The 23,351-nt window shown below is 44.6% G+C and overlaps 1 protein-coding gene across 4 annotated transcripts in view; it reads right to left on the bottom strand.

The window, feature by feature from the left end:
* Positions 1 to 23,351, bottom strand: part of GNB4 (G protein subunit beta 4) — a 153,837-nt gene that overhangs the window by 64,421 nt on the left and 66,065 nt on the right. Inside the window, exon 1 of one of the 4 annotated variants that reach the window (XM_077487923.1) lies at positions 2,384 to 2,705. The exons of the other annotated variants lie outside the window; for them this stretch is intronic. The gene's annotated coding sequence lies outside the window, so the exon portion shown is untranslated. Of the gene's footprint in view, positions 1 to 2,383; positions 2,706 to 23,351 lie in introns of those variants that run through there. 4 annotated transcript variants of the gene reach the window in all.

Here is a 23,351-nt window from a genome sequence, read left to right as displayed (position 1 = left end):
GCGCCTCACTGTGCTGCTCCTCTTTTCACTGCCCAGTCACAGACAGGGGTGGGTCTGGCACAGTCTGGGCTCAGAAAAAGTGCTCAGACTAAGGACCTCCACTGGCAGAAACACGTACTGCAGAGGAAATCTGTACTATAAATGAATATTGTAGCATAAAACAATTCTGGTATTTCCCAACTTTCAATAGGCTATTCTTTTGAGCTCTGTATTTTTGGCTGGAGTCCTGCTTTAACCAACTCCACTCCAGAAGATTTACCCGCCTTGAACAGGCCATTTTTTTGCAATAAGGCAATGCGATACTTTGACAGCAACTTACACCCCTTTCACACCAGGGAGTTTTGCAGGCGCTATAGTGTTAGAAATAGAGCCTGCAATCCGCCCTAAAGAAGCTGCACCATTATGTGTAGTGTGAAAGCCCCGAGGGCTTTCACACTACAGCAGTGCGCTGGCAGGACGTCAGAAAAAAGTCCTGCCAGCAGCTTCTTTGGAGCGGTGAAGGAGCAGTGTGTTTACCGCTCCTCCACCGCTGCTCCCCATTGAAATCAATGGGGCAACGCTGTAATGCCGCCGGCAAAACGCTGCTATTGCGGTGTATTGCCGTCGGTTTTAACCCTTTCGCGGCCGCTAGCGCTGTGTGGGAGGTGCTTTTACTAGGAGAAAGGCATTGATCCGTGGTCCTGCCATGCAGAAACACAGGATCAATGCTTTCCCTACTGACAGAACAGTGATCTGTCCCATTTACATAGGCAAATCGCCTTTCTGGATCTCGAATAACCGGCGGGTGCTGGCGTACAGCGAGTCCGCAGTTCACCTCCCGCTGTCTACTCACAGTGGGAGAGGGTCGCTAGTGGCGTGCGCTTCCCAGATCAGTGACGGAGCGGCTACCCTGCCGCTGTATATTAACGGTGGGTGGTCCGCAAGTGGTTAACATGGTTGGTGGCTTAAATTTTTTTTATTTTTATTTTTTTAAAGGTTGACAATGGCTCTAAGTGAACCCCCCAAACTGATGATCTAGAATTAACTGATCAGTGCGCACCCCCTATGTCCTAGGGGTGACTGATCAGTGCACACACACCCCCATGTCCTAGGGGTGACTGATCAGTGCGCACCCCCCCATGTCATCCTAGGGGTGACTGATCAGTGCACACCCCCCCAGTGCACACACCCCCCCCCCATGTCCTAGGGGTGACTGATCAGTGCACACACCCCCCCCCCCATGTCCTAGGGGTGACTGATCAGTGCACACACCCCCCCATGTCCTAGGGGTGACTGATCAGTGCACACCCCCCCCCCCCCCATGTCCTAGGGGTGACTAATCAGTGCACACACCCCCCCCCCCCCCCATGTCCTAGGGGTGACTGATCAGTGCACACACCCCCCCATGTCCTAGGGGTGACTGATCAGTGCACACACCCCCCATGTCCTAGGGGTGACTGATCAGTGCACACACCCCCCATGTCCTAGGGGTGACTGATCAGTGCACACACCCCCCCCCCCCCATGTCCTAGGGGTGACTGATCAGTGCACACACCCCCCCCATGTCCTAGGGGTGACTGATCAGTGCACACACCCCCCCCATGTCCTAGGGGTGACTGATCAGTGCACACACCCCCCCATGTCCTAGGGGTGACTGATCAGTGCACACACCCCCCCCCCCCATGTCCTAGGGGTGACTAATCAGTGCACACACCCCCCCCCCCCATGTCCTAGGGGTGACTGATCAGTGCACACACCCCCCCATGTCCTAGGGGTGACTGATCAGTGCACACACCCCCCCATGTCCTAGGGGTGACTGATCAGTGCACACACCCCCCCATGTCCTAGGGGTGACTGATCAGTGCACACACCCCCCCCATGTCCTAGGGGTGACTGATCAGTGCACACCCCCCCCCCATGTCCTAGGGGTGACTGATACACCTCCTATTAGGAGACGATGAATGTGTACAGATGGCAGATCCTATGCACATAAAAGGGGTTGATTTACTAAAACTGGAGAGTGTAAAATCTGGATCAGCTGTAAATGGCAGCCAATCAGCTTCTAACGTGAAGCTTTGACAATAAAACCTGGAAGCGATTGGTGTCCATGCAGAGCTGCAGCCGATTTTGATATCTCCAGTTTTAGTAAACCAACCCCAATGTGTCTGCTTAGTGAGGAATGGAGGATGGAAAGTTGGGGGGAGGGGGAGAGAGCCGACCAGTGCAGGCAGGGATGACAGGCTGGAGGAGGTGGATGATGAGGGGATGTGGAGGGTGAGGATGGAGGAGGAGGATGGTGGGAAGAGGCAGGGTGCAGCAGTGAGGAAGGAGGATGATGATGGAGGAGGGGAGAGGAATGGCTGTATGGATGAGGCCTATGCTGACCAGCACAATGTCACATTACCCGCTCCTGGCCCGAGGCCTCGTCTGTCCTCCGCTCCCCGCCGCCTCTGGTGCCCGGATTACGTTAGTAGCGGCGGCCTCCGTCAGTCTGTATCACACGGCCCCGCGATCCGCCACACCCAGACCCCAACCAACGACACCGGGGAAAAGGGGGGGGGAGGAGATCTCTTCCAATGACTGGCTGTAGCAAATGTCAGTCTCGCCCTCCCAAGCCGCACATCTCGGCTCTGCCGCCTTCTAGGAGCCGTCCGTCATCCGCCACCTCTACCGCTCCCAACCCGAGTGCAGACAGGCGGCGCGGGAGCCTGACGTCTCAACACCCCTCTGCGTGCCAATGGTATCGCCCGTACCAAGAGCAGGACGCTACCAAGTACCGCTTAGTGGAGGAGAACATTTACTACACAGCGCTTCCTTTACCAGCTTGTGGAGGAAGACGTGTGTGTTCATAGCAACTGCCCAAAGGGGAATGTGCCTGAATTACATACTATATTACACATATACATATTATATATATATATATATATATATATACACATACATACACACACACACACACACACACACACACACAATATATATACATACATATACACATATATATATATATACACATACACACACACACACATATATACACACACACACACACACACACACACACATGAGAAAGATAGTTAGAAGATGCAGAATAAGCCCCAATTCACATATGAGCGTAACGGGGCATTTTTTTGCATACATATCTGATTGATTGTTTTGAGCGCTTCTGCTCATCATACATAGGACATGACTTGAATAAATCCTGTATAATATCAATAATGTGCTGCCCTACATGCAACAAACGCCCCAAAGAAGCTCCAGAACCTTTTTCTAGAGTGGAAAGTGGCAGGATTATAAAAGTGGCAAAACAGAAGTCTGCTACCCGTGCCTGGGGTGCCATTAACCATTTGACATCCGAAAGATTTACCTCCCTTCATGACCAGGCCATTTGTTGTCCTACTGCACTGCATTACTATAACTGAAATTGCATGGTCGTGCAACGCTGTACCCAAATAAAATATGTCTTCTTTAACCACAAATAAAGCTTTTGGTGGTATTTGATCACATTTGCAGTTTTTATTTTTTGTGCTATAAATAAACAAAGACCAAGAACTTTGAAAAGAAAAAAACAATATTTTTTACTTTCTGCTATAAAAGACACATCGAATAAAAACATTGAAAAAAAAAAATCAAATTACTTCAGAAATTTAGGCCAATATGCATTCTGCTTCATATCACATACAATCAGTCCTATCCCCATACAGGAACCAACATTTAACCCCTTGATCACCCCCTAGTGTTTAACCCCTTCCCTACCAGTGTCATTTACACAGTAATCAGTGCATTTTTATAGCACTGATCGCTGTATAAATGTCAATGGTCCCAAAAATGTGTCAAAAGTCTGATCTGCACGCCACAATGTCACAATACCGCTAAAAGTTGCAGATCACCGCCATTACTAGTGAAAGAAAAAATAATAATAATAATAATGCCATAAATCTTTCCCATAGTTTGTAGACGCTATAACTTTTGCGCAAACAAATCAATATACGCTTATTGCATTTTTTTTACCAAAAATATGTAGAAGAATATATATTAGCCTAAACTGATGAATTTAAAAAAAAAAAAAACATTTTTGGGGATGTTTATTATAGCAAAAAAAAATTTTTTTTCCAAAATTGTCGCTATTTATTTTGCATAGCGCAAAAAATAAAAACTGCAGCGGTGATCAAATAGCACCAAAAGAAATCTCTATATGTGTAAAAAAAAAACAAAAAAAAAAAAAAAAAGGACGCAAATTTGCATGATTGCGTAATTACCAGTTAAAGCAACGCAGTGCCAAATTGTAAAAAGTGCTCTGGTCAGGAAGGGGGTAAAACCTTGCGGGGTTGAAGTGGTTAAAGCAGAGCTCTACCCAAAAGGGGAAGCTCCATTTGTCTGCCTCCCCGCCCTCCCCGCCCCCCCCCCCCCCGCTATATTTAGCACCTTTTTTTGGGGGGGGGGGGGGGGGCGGGGGAAGAGCGGGTATCTGTTTTTGACAGGCACCCGCTCCCATTTCCTGCTCACTTCACCACAGCAAAGCAGCTGGCCTACCCCCTCCTTCAACCCACCTATTTACAGAGTGCAGCACAATTCATGCAAGGTTTCACTGTTGGTTTCCCTTAGCCTAAATGGTGGCACCAGCACCCAAGAGCCCAAGATTGTTAACCTTATATATATATGATTTGCTATTGTACTGCGTTTACGTATATTTATATATACTTTTTTGTTACACACAAGTACTTTTTTCACTCTAGCACCTTTATTTCAGAGCTAATGGACTATTATACCACTATTATCATCTGATTATATGGGATTGATTATTTCATTACTCATATAATGAGAATAGCAATCATTAAACTTATATATAAGATTTGTTATTGCACTGCGTTTACGCATATTTACCTATACAGGATTACTAGTATATCATTGTTTATTGAAGCTACACATAGTTATTTGGTTACAGAGTAATATTCACACAGCAATATTTACACATTCATTTTAAGATCAGCACCCAAGAGCCGATTCAAGAATCGGCTCAGGTGAGGGCACCTCTAGATGCCTAGACAGGTAAGTGCCCCAATAGTAACAGTCAGCAGCTACAGCTGCATCAGTGTGAACCAGCTCAGCAGTTACAGTATTTGTAGCTGCTGACTTAATTTATTTTTAAAAAGGCTGAAGTACTGCTTAAGGCCTGGTTCACACCTATGCATTTTCAGTTTTGCAGAAATGCACTACAGTCCTTTTAACATGATTTCCTATGGGTCACGTTTACATCTGTGCGTTTTCAACAAGTGTGTTTTTTTGGAAAGAGTCAGACTTTTTTGCCCGCAGCAGGTTGCGTCTTTGGTTTCCTAAACTTCAATGGAAATACATCAAAAACACAGTGCTTGCATTTTTTTATGCATTTCTGCTGCATTTTTGGTGGTTTCTCTTGCATATCAACAGATACCTCACAAAAATTCAAAATGCACAAAAAGCATATTGAAACCAATTAAAAAAACTCCTTTAAAAAACGAAAAAAAACAAACATGTCACATATACCTCCAGTGTGCAGTTCGTTTTGCACAGAGTGGCCCGATCCTCAACTTCTGGTGTCCCCACTGGCACTGGTAGCTACTCCTCACAGCATGTGGGCGTTCTCCTGAGTCCTGCATCTGTGTCCATTCACGCAGAATGCAGGACTCGGCCCGCCTCCCGCATCATTGGATTTGATTGACAGCATCAGGAGCCAATGGCTGCGCTGCTATCAATCTATCCACTCAAGAGCCGAGAAAAGAGGGCATCTCCGGCATGGGAATGAATGGGCACAGGTGATTAAAACGGGGGGTGGGGGTGCCAGTCAGTGTCGGAAGTGTTTTCACCATAAGGGCTCTTTCACCACTGAGCAGGAAGATGACAGGTCCGTTTCTACACACTGCGCCGGACCTGTCAGAGCGCCGCTCTCCCCTATGGGTGATTGAGTGACGATGGACCTCAGAGTCCGTCGTCACCCAATCCGATGACGGATGGAAAAGTAGGTTTTTCCTTTGTCACACCTTTTTTGGATTGGAGCAGGTCGGATGTCAGCGGACATGTCACCGATGACATCCGGCGCATCCGTTTAGGTCCGCCTGAAAAACTGACAGGCAGACCTGAACGGATCGGCCATGTAAAAGAGCCCTAATGCATAGAATGCATCAAGGTGAAAAAACACAAGGGGAGGATCAGTGTAGCGGGATGGGAGTTCAATTACAGAACAATGCATTGTGTCTGTGACTTTCCCTCCAGTAGTCAGCACCGATCCCCCCTCCCTGTGCTGCCCACATCTGATTCTCCATGTCCTCGAGCCCCCCCCTTGTCCCTCCGCAGCGCCGCTGGCTTCCCTCTCCTGCTGGCTGCTGCACAAGCGGATGGAGTGGGGGGGGGGGGGGGTTCCATTCATAACTGAACATAGTAAACTGCTTGTACTATGCTTCAGTTTATGAATGAACAGGAGCCTCTGTCTCCTGTTCATCCATCTTTAGGGCAACTTTCACACTGGGGTGGGCAGGCGTCAGCGGTAAAGGGCCACTATTTTTATGGGCAATTTACTGCCGCTTTTCAGTCGGTAGCAGGACGCTTTTAACAACCCCACGAAAAAAGGGTTAAAAGCACCCGCAGAGCACCGCTACGGCGGCACTTTGCCGGTGCATTCGGCGGCCCTGCCCATTGATTTTGATGGGGAGGGGCACTTTAGGAGCGGTATGTACACCACTCCTACAGCGCTTGCAGGATTTTTTTTTTAGCTCCCTGCCAGTGCACTGCTCCTTCAGGCTTTCATACTGGAGTGAGAGGAGAGGCGCTTTGCAGGCGCTTATTTTAGCGCTATAGCACCTGTAAAGCGCATCAGTGTGAAAGCAGCCTTAGTGAAACTGAATCTGTGTCCTCAATTCCTTTCTCTATCTCAAAGGTGAGATGTTAGATATCTGTTTAGACCCCTGATATTTCATCCAAACTCCCCCACCCAAACAAAAAATAGTAAAAAATAATAATAATAAAGAAATTTAAAAAAATTATTTACAAGAATTGTAATTTCATAATTGGGGGGGGGGGGGGGGGGGGGCTTGTGTCAGGTAGGCTGTACAGGACCCCGTGATTCCTAACAGAAGACCCCTTCTTCAGTCTCCCACAGAAATTCATGATGAAAATGAATAAAAGAATATTGTAAATCCCAAAATGTACTTCACAGAACAAGACAACAGCGGTCGCATGTACAAAAATATAGTAAACAAGAAAAACAGATATTTTAACCAATAAGATTCCCTTTTTTTGCCAGACCAGTAGGATGACCAGATTTTTTTTTTTTTTTTTTCGTTAGAACTGCAGTTATCAACTTTTCTACTGATTGCTTGTCTTCCACATCTTGCCAGGATCATCTGCCATTACTGTCATACTACTGCGCAATGCTGCAGTTGAGTCTAATTAGTTGCAGATCTTGGCAACGCACAAGTGTCTCGTGATTTTTATAGAAGGCAACAGCTGCTATATTTAGTGATTGATTGCCGAAATCCATAGTCAAACAAGAGTGATTTTCCGATATACACACCCAGAGTTGTATTTAGACATTATGGTGTCCTATGTATACATGAATGATGACATCCTTCTATATAAGCATCAACCCTTGTGTTACACATTAGTTTAGCCAATACTAAGCCTAGAATTTGCTTTTGGAGGTAACACTACCTGCAAAGGTTGGCAGGCGTTGACACTTTGCAACTGCCTCCATTCACTTCTATTGAAATGCAGTGCAACTGCACCCGTAATGCACTGTAAACGCACCTATGGTGTTTGCAGTGCGCTTGCAAAGTTTAAAAATGATTATTTCCCATTTTAGCGCTGTAGAAAAAAAAAAAAACACGCAGGGCATTTGAGAAGTGTTGCCTGACACAATATGAATGCCTATACAATACATCCTAAATGTTCATTAATGATATAGGTGCATTAATGCACTTTTAGGCCACTTTAAAATTTAAAGCGATATTAACCAGTTCCGGACCAGCCGCCGCAGTTTTACTGTGGCAGGTTGGTCCGGCTGCATGAAATCACGTTAGTATATGTGATGCGTGTGGACGGCTGGGGGGCTCGCGCCGCAACAATCGGATTCGATCAGGAACTGATCAATCCCCAGGCCCAGGCCAATGAAATCTGACGAATCCTGGTGAATCCACTCCTGGCGAATGAGATCCTTCCCCTGTCGTGTAACTGTAAACCCTGACAGGTGAAGAGATGTCATCTCTCCTCGTGTCAGTCTTTTCATTCCAGACCGAGAGGAGAGAGCATTGAAAAAGTGAGTTTCACCAACACTACACTGACACCAGGTCACATAGGCACACAATTCACCCACCGATCAACCCCCCCCCAGTTAACCCCTTCACCACCTGTCACTGTGTCACCCATTACAGCAATCAGATTTTTTTTTTGATCGCTGTACTGGTGTCATTGGTGACAAAAATCAGTGTTAGGGTAATTAGTCTTAGGCCCAGATAGGTCTAGCGACCCCCCAACCCCCCATAAAGGTTTAACCCCTTGATTACTCCCTGTCACCTGTGATCCAAGTATAACGCCCTGTACACACGGGCGGACTTTCCGATGAAAAATGTGCCAACGGACTGTGTTGTCGGAAATTCGGATTGTGTGTGGGCTCCATCTGACTTTTTCCGTCGGCATTTCCGACAAACAGTTTGAGATCTTGTTTTAAAATGTTCCCACAACAAGATCTGATCGTTTAAATTACAATCGTGCGTAGACAATTCTGGTGCACTAAGTGCCACGCATGCTCAGAATAAATTACGAGACGAAAGCTATTGGCCTCTTTTTAGTCCCGTTGTACGTCACTTCGTTCTGAATGATCGGATTTTCCGACAACTTTATGCGACTGTGTGTATGCAAGACAAGTTTGGGCCAAAATCCGTCTGAAAAAATCAGACGGATTTGTCGTTGGAATGTCTGACCGTGTGTACAGGGCATAAGTGTCACAGGTGATGCAGTTTAGCTGATTTATTTTTTTTATAGCATCAGGGCACCCGCCGTATTTTACCCCCCTGATCACCCAGCAGGTGATTAAAGTTAGGTTTTACCATCAGATAGGGTCTGCATCGCCCCAGGCAGCAGCAGATTAGTGCCAGTACCACTAACACAGACGCACGCACCATATGCCTCCCTTAGTAGTATAGTATCTAAACGGATCGATATCTTATCTGATCAGATCTATACTAGTGTCCCCAGCAGTTTAGGGTTCCCAAAAATGCAATGTTAGCGGGATCAGCCCAGATACCTGCTAGCACCTGCGTTTAGCCCCTCCGCCCAGCCCAGCCCACCCAAGTGCAGTATCAATCGATCACAAAACACATAACTGCAGAGTGAGGCCTGATCCCTGCAAACGCTAAGAGCCGGTTCACACAGGGGCGACTCAGATCCGACTTCAGGTCGCCCCTAGTCGCCTTAAGTCACGCTACATGTAAAAATCAATGTAAGTGAATGAGAGCCGTCTTAATGAGGATGCTGGGACTGTGACATCATAATGGACGGGGACATCATCCGGTGATGTCCCTATATAAGACGCCGCGTGTCCTGTCATTGTGACCGGAGACAGTGACGAGGCAACATCTCCAGAAGAGAAGAACAGAAGGCAGCGGTGACAGAAGACCAGGCCACTGTAAAAGAGGTAGAAGAAGGCGCGGGGGCCCGGCAAGAAGAACCGAAGAGGGAGACAAGACCCCCAAAGTTGGAAGAAGACCCCTGGGCGGCGGCGAAGAAGAAAGCCGGGCTCCTCCGCTAGCAAAAGAGAGTGGACATGGAACTGTCATCCTTCTGCTCCGCTCATCGTGGCCCGTGACCGGTTACCAAGTCACTTAAGTGGCCCTCACTCTTCAAAAGGTTGGGCACCCCTGCTGTAGACAGCAGCGGCACCCTGACAGATAGCTCTGACGACGGAGTTGTGGTCCCTGCCAAGGTCAGGCGTACCAGACCCCGATCTTCTTCTGAAGTGCAAGAACCGCAGGTCCCTCATATGGAGCAGAGAGCCAGTACTAGCTCTGCTATTCCTTCTGCTGGTGAACTGGCAAGCACCAGTGGCCTAGTACATCTTGGTCATACATCCAGCACTCCAGTAACACATGGTGACATGGCGAGTCCCATAAGTGCAGTTCAAGCTGGCAAGCACGAGTAGTGTCCCACTGTCACCAAGAAGACAACCACAGGCCCGTCGAGCCCATAGTCCTTCCTGCTGCATTCGCCAATCCTAATTGGGAACCCACCACTTCTGCAGCACCCAAACTTCCCCCATTCACTGGCCAACCCGAAACAGTTTTTTAATGAAGATCGCTATAGATCTATTGTGGCCCAAAGCAATTTGTATGCTGGTCAATTCATCACTGCTAGTCCCCAGCTGACCCTTGCCAGAGATTGGAAACCAATTACGGTTTCCGAATTTAAGACCTTTCTGGGCCTATCCCTCCTCATGGGCATAACTAAAAAGAGTGAGCTGCGGTCATATCGGTCCACTGAACCAATTCACCATTTGCCCGTGTTCTCTGCCTCCATGGCCATGGCACGATACAAGCAGATCTTGCGGTTCATGCACTTCAATGACAATGAACTCTGTCATCCTTGGGGTGACCCTGGAATTGATTGGTTCTACGTACGGCTCCACTGTACGTGGACAAATATTACATGAGCGTGTCACTTTTTAGTCACCTTTTTGATTATGGAATTGGCGCATGTGGCACCGTGCGATCTAATCGCCAGGGCTTCCCTTAACGGCTTGTATAATCCTGACTTAAAGCGCCTGCTTGAGGTGTAATAACTTGTTAGCAGTGAAGTGGAGCGATTCACGGAATGTTTTCATTCTGTCCTCGCTTCACGCAGGTACGGCAGTCAAAATTCCTACGGCGACTGGTGTTGTGGAGAAACCGCTCTGTGTCCACAAATACAACCTTAACATGGGAGTGGTGGACCTCAATGACCAGTTGTTGGTGCCATACCCAATTGCCCGTAAGGCCAGACAATGGTACAAAAGTGTCTGTTTATTTATTTCAATTGGGTTTGCTGAACACTTTTGTGCTATACAAAGCTTCAGGATGGACTGGATCCTTCCTTAAATTCCAGGAAGAGATCGTCAGAGCCCGTTTCCAGACGGTGCTCTTGCACAACTTCCCAATCCAAATGCAGTGAGCCGGCTGCATAAGAGGCATTTTCTTTTGTCCTCCCTAGTACCCCTACCCAAAGAAACCCCCAAAAAAGATGTTGTCTCTATAGCAAACAGGGATTTAGGCGTGACAACTGCTTTTTTTGTCCCTCCTGTCCTGAATAACCTGGTCTCTGCATTGGTGAATTGCATTGGTCAAATGCTACCACACACTAGTGGAGTTTTAGCATAGGGACAGCACCACACAGTCCTAGGCATGCTAACACAGGGTCTTGGGTCTCGAAAGATGTGAGAGACCCTAATCTGCAACGTTCAGTTTACAGTTTTTATAAAAGTGAAAAAAAAACAAAGAAAATATAAAATAAATCGAAAAATAGTTGTGGTTGTATTTTTCTCCTCTCTCTCTCTCTATTCTCTCTCTTATGTTCGCTCTATACTGTCCGCTCACTATTATTCTACATCTACCATTCTTTCTCGGTTTTATTTTTACTGTTGTTTAAATGTTTTATTGTGTTTGCTTTGCAGGTATGGTATGTTATACTGTAATGTTACTTTGTTTTATTGTTAACCATCATTTGCTTAGCAGGTACACCATTCAGCTGCAGCACGGGTTTATTTATCTTGACAGCAGCACCGTTTGCTCTCATGATACGCAAAGCCGTGACTCCAGCGCTGTTGGAGAAGTCTTTTTTCCTTTCAGGCCACAGGGTGCATGAAAAAAAAAAAAAAAAAAAAAAAAAAAAACAACATTACAATGTATGCCCAACAAGGACCAGCAATGTACTGGTATGTTGCTGGACTTTAAGTGGTTATACCAGAATGATGCCTGCAGGTTTAGGCATCATCTTGGTATTATTTTCAGCCAGCGGTCGGCTTTCATATAAAAGCAATCCTAGCAGCCAATTAGCCTCTATACTGCTTTTGTAAGCAGTGGGCTGGAACGTCCCCCTCCCCCACCATCTTTCATGGTTTTCTCTGGCTCTCCTGTCCCAACAGGGAACCCGAGAATGCAGCCGGTGGATCAGCCAGCTGACCATAGAGCTGATCAGAGACCAGAATAGCTCCAATCATCTCTATGGCCTAAGAAACTGGAAGACACAAGGTTTCACCGGATATAAACAGTGCCATTGGGAAATTGGCAAAGCATTTTATCACACCAATTTTTTTTTTTTTTTATATATAGAGTACCTGTCACTACCTATTGCTATCATAGGGGATATTTACATTTCCTGAGATAATGGGAAAAAAAAATAAAAATAATTAAAAAAAGGAACAGTTTAACCACTACAGCCCCGGACCAATAAACACCTTAAGGACCAGAGGTCTTTTTCCAATTTCGCACTGCGCTGCTTTAACTGGTAATTGCGCGGTCATGCAATATTGCACCCAAACGAAATTTGTGTCCTTTTCTTCCCACAAATAGAGCTTTCTTTTGATGGTATTTTATTGCCTCTGCGATTTTTATTTTTTGCGATATAAATGGAAAAAGAGCGAAAATTTAAAAAAAAAAAAAAAAAGATATTTTCTTCTTTTTGTTATAAGAAAAGTCGAATAAACTAAATTTTAGTCATACATTGAGGGCAAAATGTATTCAGCCACATGTTCTTAGTAAAAAAAATGTCAATAAGCGTATATTTTTTGGTTTGCGCAAAAGTTATAGCGTCTACAAACTAGAGTACATTTTCTGGAATTTACACAGCTTTTAATTTATGACTGCCTATCCCATCTTGAGGTGCTAAAATGGAAGGGCAGTACAAACCCCCCCCAAATGACCCCATTTTGGAAAGTAGACACCCCAAGGAAATTGCTGATGGGTATGTTGAGCCCATTGAATATTAATTTTTTTTGTCCTAAGGGATTGAATAATGACAAAAAATAAATTAAAAATTACAAAAAGTTGTCACTAAATGATATATTGCTCACACATGCCATGGGTATATGTGGAATTGCACCCCAAAATATATTCCGCTACTTCTCCCGAGTATGGGGATACCACATGTGTGGGATTTTTTGGGAGTCTAGTCGTGCACGGCACCCCGAAAACCAATCACCACCTTCAGGATTTCTAAGGGTGCAAATTTTTGATTTCACTCCTCACTACCTATCACAGTTTCGAAGGCCATAAAATGCCAAAATAGCACAAAACCCCCCAAAATGACCCCATTTTGGAAAGTAGACACCCCAAGCTATTTACTGAGAGGCGTGTTGAGTCCATGGAATATTTTATATTTTGCCACAAGTTGCGGGAATATTACAAACTTTTTTTTTTTTTGCACAAAGTTGTCACTAAAATGATATATTGCTCACACATGCTATGGGCATATGTGAAATTACACCCCAAAATACAATCTGCTGCTTCTCCTGAGCACAGGGATACCACATGTGTGGGACTTTTTGGGAGCCTAGCTGCGTACGGGACCCCGAAATCCAAGCACCGCCTTCAGGATTTCTAAGGGCATACATTTTTTTATTTTACTCCTCACTACCTATCACAGTTTTGAAGGCCATAAAATGACAAGATGGCACAAAACCCCCCCAAATGACCCCATTTTGGAAAGTAGACACCCCAAGCTATTTGCTGAGGGCCATGTTGAGACCATTGAATATTTTTTTTTTGTCCCAAGGGATTGAATAATGACAAAAAATAAAAATAACATTTTTTTTTACAAAAAGTTGTCACTAAATGATATATTGCTCACACATGCCATGGTTATATGTGGAATTGCATCCCAAAATATATTCCGCTACTTCTCTCGAGTATGGGGATACCACATGTGTGGGACTTTTTGGGAGTCTAGTCGTGCACGGCACCCCGAAAACCAATCACCACCTTCAGGATTTCTAAGGGTGCAAATTTTTGATTTCACTCCTCACTACCTATCACAGTTTCGAAGGCCATAAAATGCCAAAATAGCACAAAACCCCCCAAAATTACCCCATTTTGGAAAGTAGACACCCCAAGCTATTTACTGAGAGGTGTGTTGAGTCCATGGAATATTTTATATTTTGCCACAAGTTGCAGGAATATTACAAACTTTTTTTTTTTTTGCACAAAGTTGTCACTAAATGATATATTGCTCACACATGCTATGGGCATAAGTCAAATTACACCCCAAAATATATTCTGCTGCTTCTCCCGAGTACGGGGATACCACATGTGGGGGACTTTTTGGGAGCCTAGCTACGTACGGGACCCTGAAAACCAAGCACTACCTTCCGGATTTAAATATAAAATGCTACCAAAAAAACTGTTAGCGATCGCAGGGATCAGGCCTGACTCTGCGATCACTGCAGTTATGTGTTTAGTGTTTTGCAAGTGACAGTGATCGATCGATACTGCACTTGGGTGGGCTGGGCAGAGGGGCAAAACGCAGGTGCTAGCAGGTATCTGGGCTGATCCTGCTAACAATGCGTTTTTTTGGAACCCTAAACTGCTGGGGACGCTAGTATAGATCTGATCAGATCAGATATGGATCTGTTCAGATTCTATACCACTACGGGAGGTTTATGCTTTGCGTGTGGGTGTTAGCGGTACTGGCACTAACCTAGCGCTGCCTGGGGCGAAGCAGACCCCGACCCTAAAACCTAATTGTTTAACAAGCTACCTAACGACACTAGCGACACTAATGCAGCGATCAGAAAAATGATCGCTTAGTGACACTGGCAAAAGGGGGTGAAAGGGTTAACTCTAGGGGCAATCAGGGGGTTAAATCTTTATTGGGGGGTGATAGGGGGCTACCCTGGACCTAACACTAACTGCCCTGACAGTTTTTACTGTTACAACTGATCAGTAAATAAATGGTCAATGCAATCAGTGACACTGTGACTGGGGGGGGGGGGGGGGTTTGTGTGCCTGTGTGTACCTACATGTCAGTGTAGTGTTGGTGCACACTTACTTTTAGTCTTCTCCTCGTAGTCCGGTCAAAAAGACCGCCCCGAGGAGAATGACATCACTTCCTCCTTCCTGTGTAAACAATACACAGTGGGAGGAAGCTTCTCATTGGCCAGGAGCGATCCAGAGGGGGTGGCCAGAAACCAACGGCCATCCCCTCATCACGGATCGCTCCTGGAGCGAACCGGACCGCCGTATCCAGCGGGAGGGGGTCCAATCGGACCCCCCATCCGCTGGAAGGCAGGCACGTACATGTACATGCTTGTGCCTGCCTGTGCCATTGTAATGACGTACAATGGCAATACAGCGGTCCTTAAGTGGTTAAAAATGTAATAAAAAATAAAAAAAGCACCCCTGTTCCCCCGTGCTCTTGAGCAAAGGAAAACGTAAGCGTCAGTCTGGTGTCATATGTAAACAGCAATTGCACCATGCATGTGAGGTATCATCGCAAAGGTCAGATTGAGAGTAGTAATTTTAGCAGTAGACCTCCGCTACAGATTTAAAATGGTAACTTGTAAAAGCTTTTAAAAATGTATGTAGTTTGTCGCCACTGAACATTTGTGCGCAATTTTAAAGCATGTCGTGTTTGATATCCATGTACTCGACATAATATAATATTTTTTTTATTTCATCAAACATTTGGGCAATATTGTGTATTTTAGCACATTAAAATAAAAATGTGTGTTTTTTCCCCAAAAATTGCGTTAGAAAAAAATGCACAGATGTCTATTGAAATTGCCCCCGAAGTCGCCAAAAGTAGTGCATAAACTAACATTGTGAATCAGTGCAGTGCCGCAAAGTCGGCGTTGCACCAATTCGGAGGATGCCATTGCCGGCAATAGGCTCCGATCTGACATGTCAATTTGCATGCCAAATGGGCCTGATGTAAACTTAGGTTAAAGTACAATTCAGATCCAATTTTTAAATGTTGAATACAGATCCTAATGTGATTGCTGATTGCCACTTTAATCACTTGACCTTCAGAAGATTTACCCCCCATTCATGACCAGGCCATTTTTTGCGACATGGCACTGCATTACTTTAACTAACAATTGCGCGGTCGTGCGACCCTGTACCCAAACAAAAACGTATGTCCTTTTTTCCACAAATAGAGCTTTCTATTGGTGGCATTTGATCATCTATGCGTTTTTTATTTTTTGCACTATAAACAAAAAAAAAGACAAAATTTTGAAAAACAATATTTTTTACTTTTACAACTTTTTACTCTGCCATCAATAAAACAAGCCTTCATAAATTAAGGTCAATATGTATTCTGCTACATATTTTTGGTAAGCCCGCCATACACTACACACATTCAAATCAATGGGGAAGCCCAGTAAACGGCCTGCAACCGTGTGAAATGCACATGGTTGCGGCGTGTTTGTTAGCAAAAATGGGGGTAAAACAGGCGGTGAGAAGGTGTTGCATCGCTTACTCACCACCTGCCAGTAGTCTCTGGACAGTAAACTGCCCTTTGTTTAGAAATTTTGGAGACACCCTGGTTTATACATTGCTATGGCTTAGACTATGTGTTGAATATCGCAATGACGCTTACATCACTGTAGCCACAATAACGGCACCAGAATTTATGCTGATGTAAATGGTGGCTGCAATAAAAATAGAAACCACCCACTCATGAGCTTTACGAGTAAGATGGTGGTGAGGGTTTGGAGGAGGAGAGGTGCATAGGCTTGTGGCAATAGGGGCAAAGTGGGCAAGTAATCATCTTTAAATCTGCTTAATTTCAATAACGATTGTCTTATCTTCACTACAGAGGGTCCTTCTTTGCTGTCCATGTCATGTATTTCATTGGCTATCCCACAGCAAAATTTCTTTCAAGCTCCAGAAGGGGACATCACAATGAGGTGACCAGCCAGCAAAGGCATAGACTGCAGCACTGGACTGGTCCTCATTAACGGAAATGCCAATGGTGTTGGACACAGACTGGAGTCAAGGGAGTAAAAATTGCTTCAGAAGCCATTTCCTTTTGAAAAAGCTAGTGAATGGGGTGTGAATGGGTTATGGGAGGGGTTCAGTCTTGCCTGGATAGGGTCTTTAACTATATGTAATGGCTATTGAACGGGATCCCACTTTTAAGTCTGGTATGGCCAAAAAAAAAAAAATCCATACCAGACCCTTATCCAAGCATACAGCCCAGAAGGTTAAGAAAAGAGGGGCAAACGAGCAGCCCCCTCCCCCTGGGCCATACCAAGTCACATGCCCTCAACATGGGGGGGGGGGCTTGGAGCTTTGGGGCAGGGGGGGGGGGGATATTGGAATCTGGAAGCCCCCTTTAAAAAGAAGCCCCCCCCCCCCCATGTGAATTAGTATGGGTTACATTATACCCCTAACCTGTCACCAAAAAAGTGTCAAAAATAAATAAGAACAGAAATAAGAAATAAGATAAGAAAGATAAGATAAGAAAGTGTCTTCTTTCTCTGGTGAGGTCTTCTCCATCTGGTTCTTCTCCCTCCACCAATTCTTCTCCCTCCACTGCCGATGTCTCCGTTCTCCGGTTCTTCTCCCTCCGTTGCCGATGTCTCCCTCTTCTAGTGCTTCTCCCTCTGCTGCTGATGTCTTCTTCCTCTAGTTCTTCTCCTCAGCTGCTGCGGTTTTCTTCCTCTAGTTCTTCTGCTGGCTCTCCTCCCAACACTAGTTCCTGCAGTTGTGCCAGCTTCGTTCTCTGCCGGTCTTATATAGACATTGCGTGTGGCCATTCGGTGAGGTCATCCAGAGACACCTTCCCCTTATGAAGCAAGGGAAGCAAGGGACAACACGACCAAAGTACTCAAACTCCTCTACGTAGCCACCTCCAAGCAAACCCCCTTTGTTTTTCTTAGTACAGCGCCGAAAAGGCATTTGACTGTGTAAATTGGAACTGTATGTTCTCAGTACTTCGACATATCGGCTTGGAGGAAACTATGATCCACTGGATAGCAAAAATTTACTCCAACCCGATAGTTCAAGTTAAGGTCATTGGAATCCTCTGACCCTTTCCCCATCATGAATGGAACGAGGCAGGGATGCCCATCATCTCCGCTCCTCTTTGCTCTCTCTCTGGAGCCATTACCCTGCAAAATCTGACTATGCCCGGATATTCAGGGACCATCTGTTGGAGACGCCCAACACAAAATATCTGCGTATGCTGATTTACTTTTCTCCTTGCAACCTCGCAATATCACTCCCAAATCTTCTTCGAGAATTTGAGCTCTATGGGGCACTTTCCAACCTGAAGATAAATTTTAATAAAATCAGAAGTAATGGGATTTGCTATATCTCCTCTCCTGCCAACTTTAAAATTGAGCTTTAACTTTAAATGGATGGACTCAGCATTAAAATACCTAGGTACATACAGTGGCTTGAAAAATTATTCATACCCCTTGAAATTCTCCACATTTTGTCATGTTACAACCAAAAATGTAAATGTATTTTATGTAATAGACCAACACAAAGTGCCACAAAATTGTGAATTGGAAGGAAAATGATAAAGCCTTTCCAACATTTTTTACAAATAAATATCTGAAAAGTGTGGCGGGCATTTATATTCAGCCCCCTTTACTCTGATACCCCTAATTAAAATCTAGTGGAACCAATTACCTTCAGAAGTCACCTAATTAGTAAAAAAAAAAAGTCCACCTGTGTGTAACTTAAAGTTGATTGTAAACCCTTACAAACCACTTTGACCTACAGGTGAGCCTAGATTAAAGCCCCATACACACTATCAGTTTTTCTGTTGTGTTTTTTCCTTCAGGTTTACCAAAACCATGTAGTAGAAGGGCCTGCCTGATTGCATACAAATTTAAACTTCTAAGGCTTGACCTCATATATGGTTTTGGTAAATCTGATGGAAAAAGTCAGCAGAAAAACTGATAGTGTGCATAGGGCTTTAGGCTTACCTGTAGGTCCAAGAAATATTTCCTGAACCTACACGGTTTAGGAGATATTTACAAAAAGACAGGCACTGCTGTCTACGGCGCATGTGCTGTAGACAGCGGCGCGCAGGCGCACTGAGCATGCCGCTGCTAACGGCAATATGCGCCTGTGCGGGAGGGACGTCATCTCTGCTCCGGTGCTGCGAGTTGCCGGAGCAGCGATACTCAGAAGAAGATGGACGCTCCATGCTACAGGGGACAGTGGTGACATCACTGGCTCCTGTATCAGGTAAGTGACACATAATGCATAGTAGCCCATTATGCTTTACCTTTGCAGAGAGACAAAGAGGAAGTAAACCCATCAGGGTTTACTTGCTCTTTAATCTCAGTATAAATACAGCTGTTCTGTGAAGCCCCCCAAGGTTAGTTAGAGAACCTTATTGAACGAACAGCATCATGAGGTTATAAAAAATATCCCAAGCTTTGAACAGCTCACAGAGCAGTGTTCAATCCATCATCCAAATATGGAAAGAGTATGACTCAGCTGCAAACCTACCAAGACATGGCCGTCCACCTAAACTGACAGGCTGGGCAAGGAGAGCATTAAGGCAGAGAAACAGCCAGGAGGACCATGGTAATTCTGGAGGAGCTGCAGAGATTCTCATCTCAGGTGGACAACTATTAGTCCTGTGGCCTAATATGGAAGCCTTTATGGAAGATTGGCAAGAAGAAAGCCATTGTTTAAAGAAAGCCCCAAGAAGTCCCATTTGCAGTTTGCAAGAAGCCATGTGGGGGACACAGCAAACATGTAGAAGAAGGTGCTCTGGTCAGATGAGACCAAAATTGAACTTTTTGGCTTAAAAGCAAAAAACACTATGTGTGGTGGAAAACCAACATTGCACATCACCCTGAACACACCATTCCCACCATGAAACATGGTGGTGGTAGCATCATGTTGTAGGGATGCTATTCTTCAGCACGGACAGGGAAGCTAGTCAGAGTTGATGGGAAGATGGATGGAGCCAAATACAGGGCAATCTTAGAAGGAAGCTTGTAAAGCCTCATATACACGATCAGATTTTACGACAACAAAACTATGGAATTTTGTCCAAAGGGCATTGTCTCAAACTTGTCTTGCATACACACAGTCACACAATTGTTGGCCAACAATTACAAACGTAGTGGAGTACTAGACGCACTACATGGTTTTTCAGCTCTTTAGTGCCACCCTTTAGGCTCCTTCTGCTAATTTTGTGTTAGTAGAAGTTTGGCGAGTGTCCATTCGTGCTTTTCATTTAGCGCTTTTCAGTTTGTCTCTGAACAGCAGTTCGTCAACCAGACATGTAGCAGAATCGGAGGAGATAACGTGTTATTTATTATTGGCCTTGGAGTTATTGCTTTGACATTATTTTTTTGGTTGAATAAAAGGTTCGATTTGGTATATTTTCTATATTTTTGGATGCATAGAATGCACTTTTTGGTTAAGTTCTATTGGCAGATAGCATGTCTAATTTTGTTTTCTTTTTTTAATGCACAATAAAAAAAATTGTGTAGAATAAGGGTCGGTTCACACTAGGACTACTTGTCAGGCGACTTAGCCGCCTGACAAGTAGCGTCCTGTTCTGTACAATGGAACCATTCTAATTGGAGCGACACAAGTCGCTCCGACTTAGAAAAAGATTCTTGTATGACTTTGGGGGGCGACTTGAGGCAACTTGCATCAACTTCTATAAAGAAGTGCAAGTCGCCGCAGCGGTCGCATCTGGCTCGCCTGGGGCAGTCGGGCTGCAAGTCGTGCTGCCTCAGTGTGAACCGGACCTCATAGTTGGCTATGTGTTTTACTTCAAATTGCATTTTGGGAGTAGGCAGTTACATTTTAAAAAATACAATGTAAAATTAACAAGGGACACCAACATAGTTGTATCTTTGATTTTAAAAACGATGGGATAATGGTGTGTTTGTTGTGGTAACTTGCCCAAATAAAAAAATAAAAAGCATAATATTATTCTTGATATCTTTAGAAAAAAAAAGCTTTTGAAAATGTGTTTGAAATAACTCCATCAGTATCACCAGCAAAGCAGCTTCATTATTATACCATTAAAGAAGAAGAGAATGTGTGGTGCATTTTCGAGATTTCATAATTTGCCACGTTAAGAATGTTAATTCTCCATTATGAATGCTAGTTTACAAGACCGACTGCTTCTGGCTCGTCCTTGCTTCCCAGCATGGGTGTTTGTACTTTGGATTTTTTCCTGACGGACTTGTGTACACACGGTTCGGAAAATCCAACAACACACATTTGTTGGTGGAAAATTTGAAAACCTGCTAGCCAACGGCGGAAAGTCCGATAATTGTCCGATGGAGCATACACACGGTCGGATTTTCCACCAACGGCCTGACATCGAACATTTCTGTCGGAAAATCCGATCGTGTGTACGGGGCTTTAGAGTCTGCAAAAGATGTGACTGATCTGGGGAAGAGGTTCACCTTCCAGCAGGACAACGACCCTAAACATACAGCCAGAGCTACAATGGAATGGTTTAGCTCAAAGTATATTCATGTGTTAGAATGGCCCAGTCAAAGTCCAGACCTAAATCCAATTAAGAATCTGTGGAAAGACTTGAAAATTGCTGTTAACAGATGCTCTGCATCCAATCTGACAGAGCTTGAGCTATTTTGCAAAGAAGAATGGGCAAAAATGTCACTCTGGAGATGTGCAAAGCTGGTAGAGACATACCCAAAAAAGACTTGCAGCTGTAATTGCAGTGAAAGGTGGTTCTACTAAATATTGACTCAGGGGGGCTGAATACAAATGCACACCACACTTTTCAGATAATTTGTAAACAATTTTGAAGATCATTTATCATTTTCCTTCCACTTTACAATTATATGCCACTTTGTATTGGTCTATCACATAAAATTCTAATAAAATACATTTATGTGTTTGCTTGTAAAATGACAAAAATGTGGAAAATTTTAAGGGGTATGAATACTTTTTCAAAGCACTGTATATCCCGTCTGATCTGTCCCGCACCTTTAACCTCAACTTCCCGCCTTTGCTGCCTAGAATCTGTACTCTGCTGGAGAGCTGGCATAAAGGCCTACACTCCTGGTTTGGCAGATGTAATCTATTAAAAATGTGCATCCTGCCGAAATACCTCTACCTATTCCAAGCCCTGCCAATTCAGATACCTTCTTACTACTTTAAACAGGTTCAGTCACTCTTCACCCAATTTGAATGGGCTCACAAAAAACCTTGCCTCCTTTGTCATCAATTATGACTCCCTAAACGGTGGCCTGGCACTTCCCGATGTCCAAAAGTAATCTTAGGTGATTCACCTGGGTAGGATTATTGATTGGCGCTGCCATTGTGACTCTGGATACAATTGGAATAGACCCAAAATTGAAATCCCTCTAAAGCAGGGGTGCTCAACCTGTGGCTCTCCAGCTGTTGCGGAACTACAAGTCCCATGAGGCATAGCAAGACTCCGACAGCCACAAGCATGACACCCAGAGGCATGATGGGACTTGTAGTTTTGCAACAGCTGGAGAGCCACAGGTTGAGCACCCCTGCTCTAAAGAGTGCGTTGTGGTGCTATGACAATTTGCCACTGGATTTAAAATCACGCCCTCTACTAGGCATCACGCTCCGTGTAAGCTTTCAAATCTGCCTACAGGAGTCTCTCACTACACAAGATTCCCCTCCATTCCCGATTTTAGGGAACCCCCAATTTTCTCCTGGTCTTCAATCTTCAGAGTTTAAGACCCTACACTATGCTATTTTGGCTGTGAACAAGCATCCACATGTCTAGTGGCGGACAAATGCCCGTCAATAGCAATTTTGATGAGCAATACAGGCCCCTTTATGCTTCCCTTTTGTAATGCCCTCCAATTGCACCACTTTTTTACATGCTCTACCAAATACTCAGAATTTTAGCTACCATTTGACATTTGAGGAGTACTGTTCTGACACAGGAACTCTACCCCAAATCTTCTAAAACCTATACATTGCAGAATTCTCCCTCTGAACAGCCACATACACCCTTTACAAAAAATGGGAAATGGAGGTGGACTACACCTTCACGTTAGCCCAAAAACACATTACCAGATTCTCCCTCAAGTCGTCAATATGTACAAAAATTCAAGAGACTAACTATAAAGTGATGACAAGGTGGTATCTTACCCCTCTTAGGTTACACAAATGCTATCCTGATACCTCCAAACAGTTGCTGCAGATGCCAGGAGGGCAAAGGAACGATGCTACACATATTCTGATCCTGCACTAAGTTGACACACTTTTGGACGGAAATCTGCAGGATTACTCAAAAAATTTACAGAGTATAAAGATAACTGATGATCCAGCCTTCTTCTTGCTACATGTTTCAAATATCCCTGCTAAAATAATCAAAAAATCCATTGTGCGTCACCTGTTAAACGCAAAGTCCTGTACTCCTCTTCATTG

The sequence above is a fragment of the Lithobates pipiens genome, unplaced genomic scaffold, assembly GCF_037356315.1.
Source record: "Lithobates pipiens isolate NorthernLeopardFrog02 unplaced genomic scaffold, aLitPip1_a1.2 Scaffold_18, whole genome shotgun sequence".
Taxonomy (NCBI): Eukaryota; Metazoa; Chordata; class Amphibia; order Anura; family Ranidae; genus Lithobates; species Lithobates pipiens.
The sequence above is the reverse complement of the archived record's forward strand: the minus strand, read 5'-3'. Positions and strand labels throughout refer to the sequence as shown.